General features: G+C 41.4%; 1 non-coding gene across 1 annotated transcript; it reads right to left on the minus strand.

Moving 5' to 3' along the window:
* Window positions 1-13866: 13866 nt before the first annotated feature.
* Window positions 13867-13939, minus strand: trnac-gca (transfer RNA cysteine (anticodon GCA)). The gene has a single exon. It is a non-coding gene; the product is annotated as a tRNA-Cys (tRNA).
* Between the last annotated feature and the right edge of the window lie 6724 nt (window positions 13940-20663).

The raw sequence follows: 20663 nt of genomic DNA on the forward strand, positions 1-20663 counted from the left end.
AAGCAGCCTATCACTAAAATGTGATAGCTTACCTACAAGTTAAAATGAAGGCAGCTTCAACTCAGCTAAAGCTGCATATCATTTGCAAAACTAAGGATGATGGGAGCCGTTTTCTGCAACTTACAAACTGACTTTCCTTTTGCATTGAAGTTAAAATGTTTTGGTTGCTAATTTTGTTTAAATCAGTTAGTTTACTGCTAAATAACACTGTCTTTTCACCTGGGCAACCTTAGTTGTGACTCTACACTGATCAGGCACAACATTTTGACCACCTATCTAATATTGTGTTGTTCCTCCTTTTGCTGCTGAAACAGCCCTGACCCACTGAGGCATGGATTCTAGTAGACTCCTGAAGGTGTGCTTTGGTATCTGCACCAAAATGTTAGCAATACATCCTTTAAGTGCTGTAACTTGTGAGTTTCTCAATGGACTGGACCTGTTTGTTCACCGTTTCCCAATGACTCTTGATTGGATTGAGATCTGGGGAATTTGGAGGTTGTTGTTGTGCTGCTCATATCATTCCTGAACCATTTTAGCTTTGTGGCAGGGTCCATTATCCTGCTGAAAGAGGCCACAGCCATCAGGTAAGACTGTTTCCATGAAAGGGCGTTTATGGTCTCCAACAATGCTTACAGTAGATGGATGGAAGGAGCCAAGGTTTCCAAGTAGAGCATTGCCTAAAGCATCACACTGACTTTGCCAGCTTGCCTTCTTTCAACAGTGCATCCTGGCTCCATGTGTTCCCCTTGTAAGCAACGCACCCAACGCACCCATAATGTAAAAGACAATATGATTCATTAGACCAGCCACCTTCTTCCATTGCTCTGTGATCCAGTTCTGATGCTCATGCGCTCTTTGCCCACCCACGCTCCATATGCAACAAACTACAATGCACTGTGTATTCTGACATCTTTCAGCATCACATTTTTTGGCAATTTCATCTACAGTAGCTGGTCTGTTGAATCGGAACACACGGGCTAGCTTTCATTTCCCACAACGAACCTTGGCTGCCCATGACCCTGTCACTGGTTCACCAGTGTTCCCTCCTTGGACAACCTTTGATAGATAATGACCACTGCAGAGTGGGAACACCCCTGCAGTTTTGGAGATGTTCTGACCCAATCATCTAGCCATCACAATCTGGGCCTTGTCAAATTCGCACGATGGCTCTCAATTGCCCATTTTTCCTGCTTCTAACGCTTCAACTTTAAGGACAAAATGTTCACTTTTTTCCCTGATATATCCCATCCACTAACAGGTGCTACGATGAAGAGATAATCAGTGTTATTCACTTCACCTGTTAGTGGTCATAATGGTATGCCAGATCGGTGTGTACGAAATATGTTTTACACCCTTTGCTGCACCGTTCATGGAGCTCTTTGGAGAATTTTGATGCGGCATCAAACTGGCAGTGTACTCGACCTCTGGCTACACTTTACCTCTTGCTACCGCAGCTGCTCATCCAACAGACTGGCACAGCAGAAGGCCGCTTCTTGCACAAAAACAGATGTGTCCATCATCCTCATCAATTTCTGGCCATTAAGCGTAATTCTTTCAAATGTGAAAATAGGGAAACGTAAGAAGTCGAGACAAAGGCAGTAAAGAAGAAGGCCGGACCGACTTTAGAAATGGCGCACAATGGAAGGTTAAAATAAAAGCATGGACTGAAAAAGATTGTTTAGAAATGGAATTGAAGAGATGATGGAGGTACAGAGAGAGGGAGAGAAGAAAAAGAAAACAAAGAATGTGGATAGTTGAAGGTGAGAGGTGGCGAGCCCAGTGCCTCATTAAATAAAAACTCTCAAGAGTCAGAGTCAGGAAGCTGATGCTAGAGCTTCAATGGTGTTTTGAACAGAGAATCACAGATCAAAAGATAAAGTCTGTGTGACCTTTCAGACAACGTCCCCGGGGAGGCGAACGGAAAGACAAAGGCACCCACACACACATTCTCTGAGCTGGCTTCTTATCCTCTGTGGCGTCCTCAGGGCTGTGCTGTAGGCCTTCCATTGGGATATACAGCGCTACGTTGCCCACCAACTTGCACACACAATATCTGTTCAAAAATAACATACAAGACATTCCACATCACAGAGCCGCATCGAGGCTTTCACTGGATTACGCTTAGGCGTGACATAACGCAGATCATGCAGAAAAAAGGATTTCCTTTCAAAACACAGCAGATGCTGTAAAATCATATATCTCATCTCGAGAGAGAACTGCTCTCTGATGTTTGTGTACCTACAAAGTGCAAGAATGGGAACGGCAAGAAAAAGAGAGAGAGTGGCACTCATAGGTTCTCTGTGTCTATAAAGCTCATGGAAAACAGCTGTTGAGTCACTTGGAATGAAATGTATACCCTGCTCTTTGCACTGAGATTAAATACATTTCAATCTGCATCCCGAAGCAGGACAAGTGTGTGTGTGTTCAGTATATGCCGCTTGGGATCTGAAAAAGAGGTGTGCAAGGTGAGAAATAACTTCATGTAGGAAAAGGTATAAAGCGACCGGTCATAAATCAAGAGCAAGTAGGTGGTTGAAAGCAGAGGGGAACGGTGTAGGAGCTCATAATGGATAATGAGGGACTTTAAAGGCCAGCGTACTGGTGAGACAACAGCTTCACGGTTCACTTCAAATTTATCAGTTCTAACAGCAGGAACAGTCAGGCTCAGCATAGAGCAGGTAGCTGGCCATCATCAAAACACTCTTTCATACCCAGTGGCAGCAACATGCAGCCCTCCATTAGCCTTTAAACAGAGAAGATAAACAAGACAAGGACAGAAAACGATGGAGGAAAACAGTAAAATAATGAGCAGTTTCAGAGCACTGAAGGTTAAGTGTGCGCCAAAGAAACCTGCGTGCTATTCTTCAAACTTGTGACGCTGTTTTCGTCTCAAACCTGATCGTGCTGTATGCGAAACGATTTTAGCATGCGCTTCAATGCGTATGCTTTCGTGGGTCAGCTGACCTTTTTAGGAACCTCAAATGAGGGGATGTAAGCAGCGTTTGAGGCTCAGCCCTGCTCAGAGCAAAAGTGCTTTGCATGATTGTTACCACTCACTCTGGCATGGGAGTGAAATCTGTATGCCCAGGAGCTATAATAAAACTTGTGTTCTCTACTTACATCCATATTTATGCTCTAACTCTCCTTTTCCACAGTCACGGAGAGTAAATTATTGTGACTTCATTGTTAGTCAATCTGGAAAGTTAAGAATACAGCTTTTAAAAAAAAATTTTACCCCCACAGGCCAGACTTGACAGTCTAGGAATTTTAAATCCTTGAAATGCATCTGATTGTTGGTGTATTGACTGAAAATGATATTGCAAAATGAGAATTTGCAGGGGGCTGAGGGAATGAAAAGGATTTCTGTCAGGATTATCCAATCTTTGTCTGATTATCCAGGAAACATGGAGCGGTGTCAGGTAGAGGAGGTTGTAATTGGGGGGTGTGCAGTTTCAGTTTCTGTATGAACATGCATTTGTGCTTCGAGTGTGTGTTTTTTCTTTGAAAAGCAGTGGCATTTTTGCACACTGATTGAAATAATTAGCATGAGAATTGAACCATCACAAAGCAACAGTACGCTGTATGATTACTTCTGCGCGTGTTTGAATTCAAGTTGTCTGTTAGCGTTTACCTTTTGAGCTTTGCGAACAACACAGAGCGTTTCTTTGGCTGCGATGTAAAGAAAAAGTCTAAAAAGGCATTTCGCATGAGGCAGATCAACTGTTGGCTGTCAATGTGACACTTTGTCAGAGAGGATTTCACCATATCCATTATTGTGATGTTCTGTCTTCCTCTAGAGGAAATGTTTTGCACGAGTGAGCGGGTAATTTTTAGGTAGCTATAGTGAAACTGATTAAAAGTGACGTTGTTAAAGTTACAGTATGTTCACCACTAGGTGTCAGCAGATTGCATATTGCAGTGGACTGAGTTTTCTTATCTTTCCAGTTCAAGTGCATGCTTCCTAGCTATGGTTGCTGTAGGTCAAACACGTTTTAGTCAGCCAAAAGAGATCAAAAACAATCCATTTAGACTGCATAACAGATCCGCCTTCACGAATTTGCATATCTGTGCATACTGTCAGTCCACTGTTAACCTCAGCTGTCAATGCAAGTGTGAAGCATCAACCTTTTATTCACTCGGCAAGAGGCTGTAAAAGGATTCCACGAGTCAGTGAATCTCACTTGTGTTTTCAGGGTGTCCTGAACTTTTCTGTTGGCCCTGCTGTTAGTGTCGCTGTTAGCCTCTGCTAGCTACTGTAAGCTACTGTTAGCCGGTATTAGTAAAACTTTCTTTGAAGTGGATCTACAGTTCAGCTTTGATGCTTAGTTACTCATACAATATAAAAAAATGTAGTCTAACTGTTTATCAAAGGCAAAGTGTGACTTTAAGGATATTTGAGCCTAACATCAGCTGGCGTAATCTTAGCTTATAATCAGCTGTTGTTGTTTTTGTTTAGCCAGCTCTTGTCAGCTGTCTGGAAAATGGATGGCTGCTAGTCTAAACTGCTGACAATAAGCAACAATATATGAAATAAATAAACATGTTCGCACTTTTTCATGTGCTACAGCCCTGATTTGAGTTCAGGATATTAACCTTTATTCCACCTTTATTTACTCTGGAAGTATTTTTTTTTTTTATCTGATGCTGCTAACTGGCTAGGTCTCATGTGTATGTCTTGCTTTTCCCTTTTTGTTAGTTATGACCAGGCTGCTATTTTGGTGATAGCTATTGCTAAATTAAACAGTCTGTTGGCAGGGTGTAGCCTTTACTTGGATGCAGATGGGAGAGGTGGAGCTGGATGTTTTAGGGGGCAGCATCATGTCAGATGGGTGGCACACCTGTTGTGCATTGGCTAATCACTCTTTTGCCCTATTTCAGTAGCTCGTCGGAGGAGAAATGCATTACAAGTCAGTCTGCAGAAACCAGGTAAGAAGCCTTGAAAGTGAACTCAGAGCCGAGCTGAACAGCAGGGCATCTTCGTTAACATGCTGCATGTGTGTGCATAAAGAAAAAAGTGTGAGAACTGCACAACCTGTGTTGGCATTCAGTGCTGGAGAGCCCACAAGTGATTAAGTATCATGTCACATACAACTCCTTATTTCTTTCCTTTATCTCAAAGTCATTGCACTTTTGCACAATAAACAAAAGCGATGATGCACAGAACCAATATCTTCTCCTGCATGGTTGACACAATGATAAAAGAGAAATCTGATTATTCAGTTATAATAACTTTGCCATGCACGTGTAAACAGTAAAGTCAAATGGCAGTAATGTTTGCGTAGTTACACCCCAATACAAGTATCTCCCAGACATAGTAATGCATATCACAATTGGAGAAGGCAATTAACTTACTAGTGAACAATTTCCCCACTTTTATTTTTAACATTCAGTTGCTTCCAATTAACTAGACCGGCTGTGAGTGACTGTCTTACTTCTCTCAGTGTTAGGCTGACCAGGTTGCTATTGTGGTGATCCCCAAAGATCCTCTAATTCAGCAGTTGGATGGACTCCAACTTCTCCATCATGGCCTGCAGCCAGCGGCAGTAGTTCTTGTCCTGCTCTGAAAATGTGCTGCAAGCTTCAAGCACTCTTAAAAACAAACTGCAGCAGGTAGAGAACTGGTTCAAGTGTCGCTACATCAAACTCACTGAGACTGTAGTGCAGAACAATAACTACCATCACAAAATAAGGGTAAAGTTAGAGTCTATTCACAGTGACGAATTTACTCGAGAGACAGCTGTTATGTATTGGCACAAACTGTATATTGTAATATTTATTAGTCTGTTTTGTCAAGAATAATCAGACCGAGAGGAGTTGACCCAAAGTGCATTAGAGTTGATTCCAGCGTATTAACATCTTACATTACAAAATTAGTTGTCTTTCACCGTTCTCAAAGCAATTTTCATTCACTACCTGAGGGTGTGTTGACTTCTTTTGTAGGCACAGAGTTTGGTTTAAGTTGTTGCTTATAAGCAGAATTTGTGAGCTCTTCTGGTCGAAACATCAAACGCACCGGTAGAACAAAGCAGTGGTTCTTTTAGAAGTCTGTCTATGTCTACATGTATTTTCTCACTCTTGTCTCATCTTCTTATCACCAGCAAAGCTTTGAAGACTAATATCACTTCCCCTTTATCATTTTAAGTCAAAATTACAATTACAGTGAAATTACAATGCAAAGCAGTGCGGTGTAGTTTTTCTTTATGCATTATGTATTCACTCCGGGCCATTAGAAGCAGCAAGTTACAATAGCTTTGGAATACAACAATGAAGTATGAGCTATATATAGTCCAAAAATGCTCCCTGTCAAATTTTGACAGCCATCAGCTGCCAGTTTGTCCCATTTCAGCCCCAGCCCATCCAAGGAATCGGCCTCCGTGATTGAACCACTTCCTGTTGTAATACTTTTCATTCAGAGCATTACTGCCAGCTCCTGCATCATCTCAAACTTGTCCTACATATACAGATGAGTGACTGGGGTGTCATGGTCATCACAGGTGTCGTCGAGAGCTAAAGAGAAAAAGCCAAAATTCTCCGCTTTACTTTTTAACTGAAACTCCAGATTTACTACAATGTGCTCGGTCCATCTTGTTACTGAGGGGTGCATTCTCAAATAATTTTTCTCAGTTCATATTAGCACAACAGAGGCTACCAGACACTCTTTGATAAACTCCCCATCAGAGAATAGCTTCCCGTTCTTTGTGATTTTATGGGAAGTTGCAAAGCTGGTCTTGACTGCTCCATCCTTGGATGTGCAAAGCTCGGTAAATAAAAAAAGTCCTTGTTTCTTTTGGAGCTTTGCTAGCAAACATTCAGATATCCATTCCTGCTCTGCGTCAGTCAAGTTCTTGTATTTCTCCATGTGCTCAGTCTCATAATAGTGATTCAAATTGTAAAGACAGCAAACTAAGAACACAGCTTTACCTTGAACTTGAGTAAATAAATAGCAAGACGCCCGTGTCTTGCGATCTAACGTTGGTTATAAACTTCAGATGCAAAACATTTACAGTGAACTTGATTTCACACAAAATCAGAAAGAACAGTAAGCCAGCAAGGAAGCTGAAAGAGGGCAAACTGCATGATGTCAGGGACAAAAGAAGGACCTGATGTGGCCTGTTGGCTGTACAAAGCCCGGATCTGCCTCAAATAAAAATGAAAAATCTGCACTTTGAGAATACAATTGTAGTTTGGTTTCAAATCCTCTGTGGTCGTGTATAAAGGAAAAAAGCATTATGCTGATCTCTAAATACTGGATCTATTCCGAGCTGTCTAGATTTTCTGAATCGTTAAATAGCCATATGATTATTTCACATAAACCATATGACTAAATTCTCAGTGCTTTGCAATTATAGACTGAAAAAGCAGATTCTGAAGTAACTGAACCATCTGCCCACAAAGCCTTTCAACGAAGCATCTTGAAAGATTCAGTCTATCCAATACAAAAACTTTTTTTGTTGTACTTGTGCTGTTTCCAATTAATTGCAGGCTTTAAGTGGCCTACAAATTTTCTTCTTTTATTTTACACAGCTGCCAACCTTTTGTAGATCTGCCGCCTCGTGTCATTTGACAGCCAACCGTCTCCCCCTCTTCCCCTGAGGAGCCCACCTGCGAGGCCGTTGAGGTGTGAGGTGAGCCGTCCTTGATGCTCCTTTCCCAGTCGGTGCTTGGGGCAACCGGGGGGCTATCCAAACAGGTCGTCTTGCTCAGCTCTGGGTGGGGTCACCCTGCACTGTGCCAAATTGCACAGCGGCGTCAAACATCTCCTCTGTGATTACTGTCTCTGACACATGGCCATAGTAGGCCAGCTGCTCTGCCACCTGCCCATGTAAAAGAGTGAAGCAGAGGAGGAATGAATCAGAGCACTGGTGGAGAGAGGCAGCAATATAAAAGAGAACACAAGGGTACAAAAAAAGGAGGGGGCCGGGCAAGACAGAAAGGACAGGGGATGAGATCTGAATGAGAAATTTGAAATAAGAAAAAAAAAAGAGGAAAAGAAATGGAAATGAGTGCTGAGAGAAAGTAAAAGAAAAATGAAAGCGTGACGTGGAATGATGGGGAAAGACAAAGAGAGGGACCAGAATGGGGATGCAGAATTTCCAAAAAGGAGCAATACATCCAGAGACACCCTGAAATACATAATTAAATTGTGGCATTCAGTGATTTTCTTTTGTGATCTCTCAAAAGCAGGAAACCACTGCGGCCATGAAATTGGAGACATTTTTATTAATTCCTGTGGGTCTCTTTAGATGCAGCTCACTTGGTATTCAGGGACATCATTACTAAAATCTACAAAAGCTCTTATCAGTTATAATACCGCATAGCACTCTGACTGTGTGCGTGAGGGTGTGCGTGCGTCTTTGACGAGGCTTGGCAGCAATCTCGGCTTCACATCTTTTGGCTTCTGAGGAGAATGGGCAGTCCAGCTTTTCTACAGTGTTTTTGACATTTCCATTAGTCAGGATAAAAGCTAAACAGGTATCAGACAAGCTGGACAAGGCTGCATAAAGAGCCGGAACAAAGGTGTTGGAACACCTTTCTCTGATGGGGCCACGTAGATACATGCATACCAAACTAACTACACAATGCCAATTTTTTAAGGCATCATTTAGTCACTGTTTTCTCTATGAAAGTGTGTTTAGCTGCTTGAACCTACTCCCAGGAATTAAGCTGCTCCTCCTGGGATTTTCAATGTCAGAACATTCATTATAGGGCTCAATGGGGCACAACTCTTTCATTAAGAGCTCCATAACACATCTCACAGGGCTTGAGTCGTTATCTGTTGTTTCCATACTCCGCTGCAGCCACATTTGGATAGGAGGGGGATGGGAGGTCAGTGAAAGCTGTGAGGGCAAAGAGGTTCTTCCAGTTGCTGTTTTGTTATGGCGACCTCCTCTCTGAAGTCACAGAAACGGTTCGGCAGAGAACAAAAGCAGCTAAGTTATGCCATTTCTGCAAGAAACTGAGGTGGGATTGTTTCTACTGGTGGATTTGAGCTCTAGCTTGCTTCTAGCACAGATAAAAAGTTGGAGGCAAAGATGTTGGGTAAGAAAGCTGAAGAGAGACAGCTCATAAACACTGGGCAGCCACTTTAATAGGCCACAAGAGTGCTGTACCTGAGATAGAAGCTAATCTGCTACCACTGGGAATTGATCCAAGTGGTCGTAATCATCTCTGTCATACAAGCTTTTCCACAGTTCAGGGACATTTAACCTGTTATAGTAAAGCTGTCCCTCTGCAATATGGAATGATTTGGTACACGGGAAAATGTTTACAGTACAAAAACTAAATCATGAAAGTGCATGATATACTTGAACTCACGACAGTATGTAAGTGAGAGGTGAGCATGTGGTAATACTGCCACTGGGCCACTAAGGCTACGGTCACACACACGGCCCTCAAAGCGTCCCGCATGCGCAAAAGAAGGCGTCACACGCAACCCTCTCTGTTTATGGAAGTAAAAATAGCGGCTACAGAGCTAGTAGGTGTTGTTGCAGCAGTCTATCAATTTCTGCACAGTTGTAACCGACAGGATTTTGACAAATTAGTTAGAGAAAGAAGGACACTGAGAAAAAAGAGAGCCCGTGCTTTAACAATGGCCGCCATGCTTTCTTGTTTGTCTTCTCCGGCACTGATAATCCGGTCGTTAAGTGATGACATGACGAATCCTGCATCCGGGCCTAAAGTAGTCTGCGTTTAATATGGCTTTTGTGTTGTTAACATGTTTAATGTTTTGTATTTTCTTCTATTTAATCTCAAAAAGCTCCTAAAACAGTCAGTGATCACTGTTGACCTCCCTCGGCTTTTATTACCGCTAATCATTTATTTAAGCTCAGTTTTTAAAACCTTAGGATGTAACTACAGCCCAGCCCATGCAGCAGTATATGAATGACTAACCTCGTATTGTGGATGGATTATCTCAGTTGTTCTCCTGGCTGAAGTTTGGTCCTTTTACAGCATCCTGCCATGCGATTACATTTGTTCCTGACCACCGAGAACACTCACGTTAACTTTTATCCAGTGGAAAAAAAGTTAGCTTGTTTATATTATGCTAACATAGCTGTGTGTCGCTAGCGGTCACGTAGCACATCATTATATACCAGCTAGCCAAACTTCAGTAACCCTACAAACGTCACTGCTGTTTAGTTTTCTGTCTTCATTTATGTTGGAAGTGATAACAGAGCTGTACGTTTTAATTTGTTTCCAAAACCCTGCAGTCAGGACATGCTATATTGTATTTAGATAGAAGCTAGCGAGCTAACTCCCTGCTAACTTCTAACTCCGTTAAATGTCATAAATTCCGTTTTCATGGATGCCTGGATGTTAAACTCAATTCTTACACCTGGTAGAGCAGAACGCTGATCATTTTATTAAAGATGAAAGACTTTAGACAGGTTTTCAACTCTCAGTAATGCCATAGTGATCGTTTGATATATGGACCTGCAGCGGAGTTTAGGCCCAGACACGGCTAGTGACGTCAGACTTAACAACTGGATTGGCATCTGTGTGGTGTCAGTGACGTAAAAGACAGATTTAATGCGACATGACCATTCAAACAGCAGTCGCTTTCTAAAACATCAGGTATGTATCGGATTCAGTACCACATACGAAAGTGACCCAGGTCAGATTTGAAAATATCGGATTTGTGCTGTTCGCACTGTCATACCATGATTGGATATGGGTTGCATAGGGTCAAAAAAGTCGGATTTGATGTGCTTTAGCCTGCAGTGTGAACGTAGCCTAAGAGTGAGAGACAACTGGCTCTCCAGTCAAAGTCAATGGGACTTTATCATTTCACTATTTCAGAAACTGTACAAATTTAGAAAATCTGAATGCACGATGGAGCTGAGTGAACGAGTGAGAGAAAGCTGCTTATTCAGTTTATGATGATGTCAACACGTAAGGGCAAACACCGCAGTCAAACGGCAAAAAAAGATTTGCACAATTACACCCAAAGACACGCATCCCCCAATTATAACGATGTATATCATAATTGGAGAAGGTTGCATTCTAGCTCCGTGAAGCCCCACACCCCTGTTCCCACCTGGCCTCCATTTTTCACCAGCAATTTCAGCACAGAAGCAGGTGGCGCCTAAGCTAGCTGCAATATTATCCAAATGATATCACTATGCAAATTACACAGGGAGCTGTCTTGTCCAATAATGCTAACAGGCAGGTACAGCAAAATGTACGTGTGCCATTGTGTGACTGTAGGTATGTGTGTGTGTGTGATCACTGTCCATGCTTAGCAGCTGTTCTTTTCAAGGGTAAGGTGCATGAACACACACAAACGCATAAACACTGCAGAGAAGGGATTATGGGTCACCGCATGTAAATGCCAGCAGAGTGTTCCCAGGCAGAGAGTCATAATTAATTCTGTTAATTCAACTGATGAGAGAACAGTGACTGTGCAGGTTCACTGAGCACATGCCTGCAATCTCAACCTGGCCACCATATTCTCAGAATCTGGCATTTTTTTCTCTGCCGCTTTCTCTTCACTGAAATTGCTTGCATAATTTATGCTAGGTCAAAAAAATGAAGGACCAACGCTGAAAAGGGACAAATATGAGTGAAATTAGGAAAATTAGAAGATGTCAGAGTGTTTTCTTAACTCTGTAAAGCCCGAACCATCAAATAATTTTCTTTTAAAATTTTTAATATTTTTTTAACCTTACCTTACCAAAAAAATAATAAAAATAATAATAAAATAAATTTGCATATTTAACTTTAAATTTGTATCTTTTTGCTTAATCTGGCATTTCTGTGCAAGTTGTTGCTTAAAAAATGTATTGTGCAATTTATTCTGGTTTTTCAGGAAAGAAAATCACACTGAGGATGTGGAGTCAAACACTCACATAGTCTCATGTGTCAAGTATGATACAGTTAAACTAGTCTTCTTGCATGGAGCACATTTAGACCAAACACCGAATTATCTTGACCATGTCTATTATTAACCTACACTTATATATAGCCTAAATAGGAACGGAGCTAGTCCCGTCAGTTTTGTGGTGGCTAATTGTTCACAGACAGCGTGATGAAGAACTAACAAGCTTTTCTTAAGTTGACCAAGGTCTTAAAGGTCAACTTAATGATTCATTGCTAGAAAACTGAAATCCTTGTAATTTAGAAACTATGCTTCTTACAAGTGGTGTGTATTGTCAGCATGTAAAAAATTATCATGTTACATTTGACCTCTGATTTCACTTTTATGTTGTACATCTGCCTAAAATGTGTTACATTATTAAATAATTAATCCATTTAAAAAAAAAAAAAAAAGAATAATTCTACTCAAAAATTATATTTAAAAGTATAAAATGGATTTCAAACAGGGCAAATAAGAAAAGCCTGTACATTGCATATGTTTCCATTGCACTACAAACTTCCTAAAGTGCATTTAAAAGGTGGAAAAAACAGAATGACTTCACAGAAAATACAATACTATTCCCTCCCTATTTGCGCACTTCTTGTGTTAAATATTAGTGAGGGTTGTCAGAGCATAGGTCGGGGTCGGCACTCGGGCTAGGTATCAGTGTTGGTCAAATTACTTGAAAAAAGTAATTAGTAACTAATTAATGATTACTTCCTGAAAAAAGTAATCCCATTACTTTACTGATTACTTATTTTCAAAAGTAATTCGTTACTTAGTTACTTTTCAAAACAGGATTTACACCCTAAATAAGTAATAAAGCAATAGATCTTTCAGCCCAATTCTACTGTTTCTGCATAATCCATCATATAAAATGTAATAAAATGAAAAAAATCTCTTTTTAAAACTGGTTTTATCAGTTTTAATCTTTTAACTTTATGCATCAAGCAAACATTAAATTATATACAGCATTCTCTGACTGGAAGAAATTTGTTTAACTTTTAAACCTATTCTCTACACTTTCTAGCACATAAAATATAATAGTTTTTTGTGTTTGCACTCACTCTTTCAAATAGATGCAAGTAAAACACAGCAGAAAATAAATAAAATCAAAGACTCAGCGGTCCTGTTGCTCTATTTTCACCTGTATAGCAGGAGTGGGGCAGGTTTGTCACTTTTTACAGAATCAAACTCAAAGTAAGGTCAGTACTTCCACGCTTTAAACGCTGCACGCTCATACTCTGTCGCACTTGTTATATGATCCATTGTTGATCTGCACACAGCTGTTGCCACGAACGTCGCACTCGCTTACGTCACTGTCATGAGACACTCTCGCAAAAAAATCGCGATTAGTTAGTAACGTAGTAACATAGAGTTCTTACGTGAAAGTAACAGTAATGTAATTACCTAATAGTAATCCCTTACTTTACTCATTACTTGAAAAAAGTAATCGGATTACAGTAACACATTACTTGTAACACGTTACTGCCCATCTCTGCTAGGTATAATACTTGTGGAAATTTTCTATATTAATATTTAAATGTTGTTTTTTATCATTTGCAGTCATGCTAAGGTGATGCCTGTAGCTGGATTTACGACCACTGCATAAGGGGATTAGTGCAATCTTTCACGAATTGGTTACACTTTTTTGCCTGTTTTCCCTTCATCTCCAAAAACAAACAAAATAAGAAAGAAAAAAAAACAGAAGTATATACTGTGCACACTGTCTTGACCCAATGACCTGCCTGGTATACTGAAATCAGGACAAAGCTACAATAAATCTAATAATAGTAATGATATATACTTTATTGATCCCTGTGGGGAAATTACTTGCTTTTCTCTGCATTTGACCCATTCACTCAGTGAAGCAGTGGGCAGCCACTAAGCAGGCGCCCGGGGAGCAGTGTGTAGGGACGGGACCTTGCTCAAGGGTACCTATTCAGTGGATTCGAAACCTCGACCTTGGGGCGACCACTCTAACTACTGAGCTATCCCTGCCCTAAAACAGGGGGGACCTGGATTTGAACCAGGGACCTCTTGATCTGCAGTCAAATGCTCTACCACTGAGCTATACCCCACAATCCCTATTTATTATTCTATATTGAGATTGAACACATGTTAGATTGCATTTGTATTACTGACAGGTTGGGTGATGATGTGGAAGCAGAAGCTATTGTATATACTGCATACAATATTACAATATTGCATATATGTAGTGCATCAGAGGAAGGAAAAAAAAAGGGAAAGAACAGCAATCGCTTTTACATACTGGAAAAAAGTTTGGTTGAACACTGGTATTGTCTCTATTCAAAAATCGCCTTTAGCTTTAATAGAAAACATAAAGCAAACATCTGCCGGCTCACAAAATCTGATTTCCACTCACTGGTTATGAAGCACCGCTGAGGCAGCGAGTCTGCTCGACGCAGCAGGTAAGTCCTGGAAGTGTGCTATTTCTGGCTTTGGATGACAGCTGTTCATGTTCACAAACACTGGCTGGATTGAGGTAGAGCACATACGGTATGTCGTGATTTGAGCGATATCCCAGTCTAATGTTCATCTGCAATCTGAATAATGTTGTTCTAATCCTGCAGAGAGAGTCACTGTGGGTGGCTGGGAAGCCATGACCATCAATTCTTCACCGCTGACAAGGTTTCCATTTCCAGGTTGATGGCTTTACCAACCCAGTGTGAACATTCTGCACTTTCAATTTGTCTGAGGTTTACAGCATGTGAGTGGAAACGCACACACTGAATATGCAATGACAGATGCAGCGAAAAGATTACAGTCGCGCTGTCAAAACAGTCACAGCAGTCCGAACTTTTCAAAACTGAGCTGCGAGCTACTTTTGTACAAATGAACATTTTGACTCATGAAATATGAACTGTAAGAAATGCATTTCTTCCCAACATTATCACAGAGTTCCATATTTATGCATTTTTTATGAGTAATCCTTGTTTAAAGATTTGCTGGGGAACGCATCAGAAGCAAATTATTGGTGACAGCGGTCATGCTGTTAAGTCCTTGAGCGCCTGAAACGACTAAATAAAAATAGATAAATAAATAAAAACAAATAAATCACTCGGAAAATATACAATTAAATGCACCAAAATTAATAGTACATGTAAATTTACATGAAGACTAAATCGTTCATAAGATGTGACAAATTCTTGCATTTGTTCAAATTTGCTTCAGTATTCTTTAACCCTTTCATTTTTAATTGTGCTAATAGACCACTCTGCATTGAATCATACTTGTTATTAATCTCTGTCTCTCTTCCACAGCATGTCTTCTATCCTGTCTTCCTTCTCTCACCCCAACCGGTCGCAGCAGGTGGCCCCGCCCCTCCCTGATCCTGGTTCTTCCTGTTAAAAGGGAGTTTTTCCTTCCCACTGTCGCCAAAGTGCTTGTTTATAGGGGATCATATGATTGTTGGGTTTTTCTCTAGGTATTATTGTAGGGTCTACCTTACAATATAAAGAGCCTTGAGGTGACTGTTGTTGTGGTTTGGTGCTATATAAATAAAATTGATTTGAACTGAAGTCTCCTATCCATATATTTATTAATTTTGCGTTTCTCTTTGATTGTGTATTCAGAGTTTGTCTGAAAGTGTAGCTGAAATGATTGTATGGTATTATAATAGCTTTTATAGTTTTATCAAGCTCTTTCTGAGTATGCATGCACCCGATCTCGCGACAAACTTCCAGCTCCCATCTTCCCTACAAACCCCTAATTCTGGGATTGACAGCTAAGGCCTGTGGGAAGTGCGATGAATAATTTGTAGGCAAAAAGAGCTGCAGGCGGGTGGAAAATTCTTAGCCAAAAGTAACAAAATGGTGGAGTCAACAGCTTCATGAACTATTTATCTTTCTGGAACCGATATGTCCTTCTTCAGTCTCTTTCTGTACTCCTCCACTCCATCCACCTTACTTGTCAAAGCCTGCAGCAGTCCAGGCTTTATTGAAACTTTGATTCAGTTTCCCAAGTTGTCACTTTCTAAGGACTGTGTGCAATAAAGTAGACAGGTTATTGGGGAGAAGAACAGAGAAGGGGACTAATGAAAAAAGAAGCTTTTACTGGAAAGAAAAAAGCAAAGAAACTGCACACCCCAGTGTGATCTGAGGTTGGAAGAAACACAAGAGCTGACAATGATCAATAACATTAATATTGGCTGCCGCAGACAGCCTGCTTCGGGCAGATTAACTATCTCCTGGTGAGAAAGACAACAGACAACAGTGACAGAGTAAAGCTATTGTTTTATATTTTGCCTTGAAAATACTTTTATGGGCTTGTGATTTGAAAGGGGGATCCCACCTTTCAATATTTAAACTTGACATATTTTTATATGAAACCATCTAGTTCAAACAGTTCACATATTGACACACAGAAAAGCTCGACTTGACTTACAGCTTCCTCTTGGAATACTGCAGGGAGAGTGCAATGACTATTCTGGCTAGCTTAGCCCAATTGGTCAGTAAAACTCCAACCTGCCTGTCAGGGCATATTACTGTGTATTACCCCCATAGGCACAGGTGTAAAAATCAAGCTCCAAGCCATGCAGCCTGTCTTCACAAACATTTGAGAAAGGATGGGTTGTTCTATAGAGCTCTCTGACTTCAAATGTAGGCAGTTCATGTCATTTTTCCCTCCTGGATATTCCACAATCAACTGTAAGTGGTAATTTTGGAAAGTGAAAGTGTTTAGCAACCACAAGGTTCAAGGTTCTTTATTCGTCACATGCATAGTTATACAAGTATAGCACACAGTGAAATGTAGCCTGACACGCTCCTCGACATGTGCAAAAATGGGGGGGGGGGGGTGTAGAGGAAGAACATATATATATATATATATTTATATTTATATATATATATATATGTATATATACATACAGTATATACATTGGGTGAATGTGCAGTAGTAGCAGCAAGCAGGTGAATTCTGTACATTAATATGAATAGACATCTGACTATTTTACAGGATAGACAATATAAACATATTTAAAATTAAAGGAATTGAAATGTACATTGTGCCTTGGTTTAGTGTCTGGAAGAGTCCTGTCTCAGTCAATTATAGATGATGTGAGAGGGCGGGTGTGTGTGTTTAGGGCACGGATGGCTTGGGGATAGAAGCTCCTCTTGAGTCTCTCTGTCCTTGCCCGGAAGATGCGGAACCTTCTACCAGATTGCAGAAGTTGGAACAGTTTGTTGCCAGGATGGGACGGGTCCTTCAGTATCTGCGCTGCTCTAGTTCGGCATCTCCTGGTGTAGGTGTCCTGAAGCGGGGGGAGAGCAATCCTGCAGCAGCGTTCTGCTGTACGGATCACTCTCTGGAGAGCTTTTTGGTCCTTCACACAGCTGTTCCCGAACCACGATGTCATGTTCTGTGTGAGGATGCTCTCCACAGCGCCTGTATAGAAAATCCTGAGGATCTTTGGAGAGACCCTGAACTTCCTCAGTTGTCGTAGGTGATACAGGCGCTGCCTAGCCTTTTTGGTCTGGACCTGAATGTGGGCAGCCCATGTCAGGTCTGAGGAGATGTGGACACCAAGATACTTGAAGGACTGCACCCTCTCCACTGGAGCTCCATTGATGATAATGGGCTTGTAGTCTCTGTGCTGACTCCTTCTGAAGTCCACCACCAGCTCCTTGGTCTTGCTGACGTTCAGCTGGAGGTGGTTGTCCTGGCACCACGATGCCAGATTCTTCACTTCATCCATGTAGGCTGCCTCATCGTTGTTGGAGATGGCACCCAACACCACTGTGTTCACAATGGTGTTGGAGCCATGGGTGGCCACACAGTCTGAAGTGTAGAGGGAGTAGAGCAGTGGCGAGAGGACACATCCCTGAGGTGCTCCTGTGTTGATGGTGATGCTGTTGGAGAAGCACCTGCCCACCCTCACCACCTGAGTTCTGCCAGTGAGGAAGTCCAACACCCATGCACACAGACGGCTGTTAAGTCCCAGATCCCTGAGCTTCGTGAACAGTCTGCAGGGCACTATTGTGTTAAACGCTGAACTGTAATCAACAAACAGCATTCGCACATAGTTACCCTGTTTCTTGTCCACATGGCTGAGAGTGGTGTGTAGGACGTGGGCGATGGCATCCTCTGTGGATCTGTTGGCGAACTGCAGCTCACAACAGCTCAGCTCAGACCGCCTAAAGTCACAGAGGTTTGCAGAGAGATGAGTCAATGACTAAAGACTTCCAAACCTCTTCTTGAGTTAAAATCAGCACAATAAGTGTTTACAGGGAGCTTCCCTCCATGGGTTTCTTGTCAGATCTACTTGTCTGTCTGTGTCAAGCTAATCATTTTGACCTGGAATCCTTCCCTGTAAAACAGACTCCATCAGCTCACCTGCCTACTCACGCTCTGTGTATCTGATATTCCTTTGCTGGTGTTGTTCATGGATCATCATAATTAGTGTTTGCATTGGAGTACATTGGGTGGGTCGGGCTTTTGAATGAGATCAGAGACAGTTTTAGAGTCTTACATGTCTTGCTCCTACAGTTTAGTTTTGGGTATAGAGTATAGCCAAAGTTAGTCAGAGCAGAGAAACCTCTGACCCATGTTGTAAGGGACAGGGTTAGGGTTATGACCTCGGTTGGGTTTACAGCTAGGGTTATAGTTATGTCAGATTTACACAGACAGCTAGTTTCACTGTATGAATCCATTAATTGCCTGTTTGTACCCAAAGGAGCCGCTTAATAGCAGGCTGCACTGACCATGTTGGATCACTTGAGAGCTTAAAAGCTAAGCTGGGTAGGGCCTGGTTAGTACTTGGATGGGAGACCCCATCTGATTGTCAACTGTCTTTTTTATATATATATATATAAAGAAAGTCATACATGTCTTGTTTTTAAAGTTCAGAGTTGGCATCAGTGTTAACTCTTTATTCACAGCAGTGGATCCTCTGACCCATGAGGTTACAGCTAGGGTTAAAGTTGGAGCACATTGGGAGGGTTGAGTTTCTGAGTGAGAGCAGAGATGGCCCAGTGTACCATTTGAGTCAATAAAATGCCAGTCTTTGCTCGACAGAGCAGCTTATGGCCAGATTACCCTGACCACCAAGTAAAGCAGGGTAAGCTCTGGTCATTTTGGATGCGAAAATTGAAATAACAAGCTCCTTTTGTTTTTTTTCTGAAAGCCACACATAACTTGTTCTTAAAGTTCAGTGCTAGTTTAGAGTTAATTCTTTAATCAGAGCAGAGAAACCTCTAACCTGTGGGGTTAGGGCTAAGAAAGCTAATGAAATTTTGAAAGCAACCTTCAGTCCAACCCAGTGCAAGAAACGTGTAAAAAAGTAAACTTTTATTAAAACTGATACACAATCACTTATTCCATCAGTTCCCTTTAAATCCCCATGTGAATAATCTATAAATGGTGTGAAGTTGACCACCTGTGTGTCTTTTCAGAATGTCAGAAAGCCATCCTTCCAGCTCACCACATAAACCTCTCTTTCCATGTACAACATGCCTGCCTCTTACTGATGACCCATCTCAAGCTTTTAACAAGAGCGAGGCGATACACTGAGAAAGTTGACCCACAGTTATAAAGAGTCACTTCTATAATTTTCTCTAAAGGGTAAGTACTGCACCATAACTGGCATGGCTCTACTGTGAGTGCTCTTTTGCTCTAAACGCTCTCTTCTCTGCCACTTGGACTGTCCGACGGTTGAACCCATCGCGTAGGCCAGCGGAGGAGACAGGAAGTTCGTGTCGCTCTAGCACATTATATTTTATTTAACAACGGGCGATTAAACATTAAATGTTCTCAAAACCTTTTTCTGTCACGTGACGGTGAAATGGTTGAAAGGAGACTACCATCGGCAATGGTGTCAAGCTATCAAGTAGTGCTCATGAAGCAGTTCACCTTGACTTCCTGTCCAAAATATTGCTGCTCTGTATTGCCAGAGTGGTCCCAGAGACACTACTCTGAGCCAACTGAACATTTCTTTCAGGTGCTTTTAACTTGAACTAGTTATCATGGACTGTTGCTTTAAAACACTGGAAATTTTTTTGTGAAATAATTGGGCACTTGAAAAATAAAACGAGTCAGAAATGGGACACAGAATTAATTCAGACAGGCAATAACTCCATCTTGCCAGCCCTCACCAGGTGATGGTTTTGATAGCACACTTCTACATATCCATTTGGCCACTGTGTATGAGCATATATGCTATTTGAGCTGATTATACCTGCCCACTTGCACCTTTACAAGTCACTGCAGCCCACCTTCACCTGAGCTCCTTCTTCTATCCCGTGTGTGAATTAATCAGTGTCACATGTTGTACAATATATTGTCACTGATGCTGGATCACTTCTGTGCTCGGGGTCTTTATGCCTCCCACTTTCCATGTCCCTGCCTACTGCATTTCACACACAGGAGTGTGTCAAAATAGAGCCATACCACCAAATTTACATTAAATGAGATGTAAATATCAGGTCCTAACTACACTAAATAAATGGAAAATCCTAAAACATCTTTATAAAGGGAGGATAAATATTATTAGTTGGCAGAACTCCCTTCAAATCACGAATTACTACATTGATTTATGCTAGGTTGAATGCTACAGCTCCACATCATTGAGTTACGGCTTTCTTACCCTTTTCTTTAAAAATCTGATTATGTCTGGCTACCTGTGAGCAGATGTGGAACATGCATGCGGTTGTAGGTGCTCCGAATGAAATGTGAAGGTGAGCCAGCAGGGAGCCGGTGTTAGAATAAGCAGGATTGATGAGCTCACAGCAGACGACCACTGATCCATCATCGGCTTGTCTGAATCGAGTCCACGGGTTATTCAGTATGA

The sequence above is a fragment of the Maylandia zebra genome, linkage group LG3 (assembly GCF_041146795.1).
Source record: "Maylandia zebra isolate NMK-2024a linkage group LG3, Mzebra_GT3a, whole genome shotgun sequence".
NCBI lineage: Eukaryota > Metazoa > Chordata > Actinopteri > Cichliformes > Cichlidae > Maylandia > Maylandia zebra.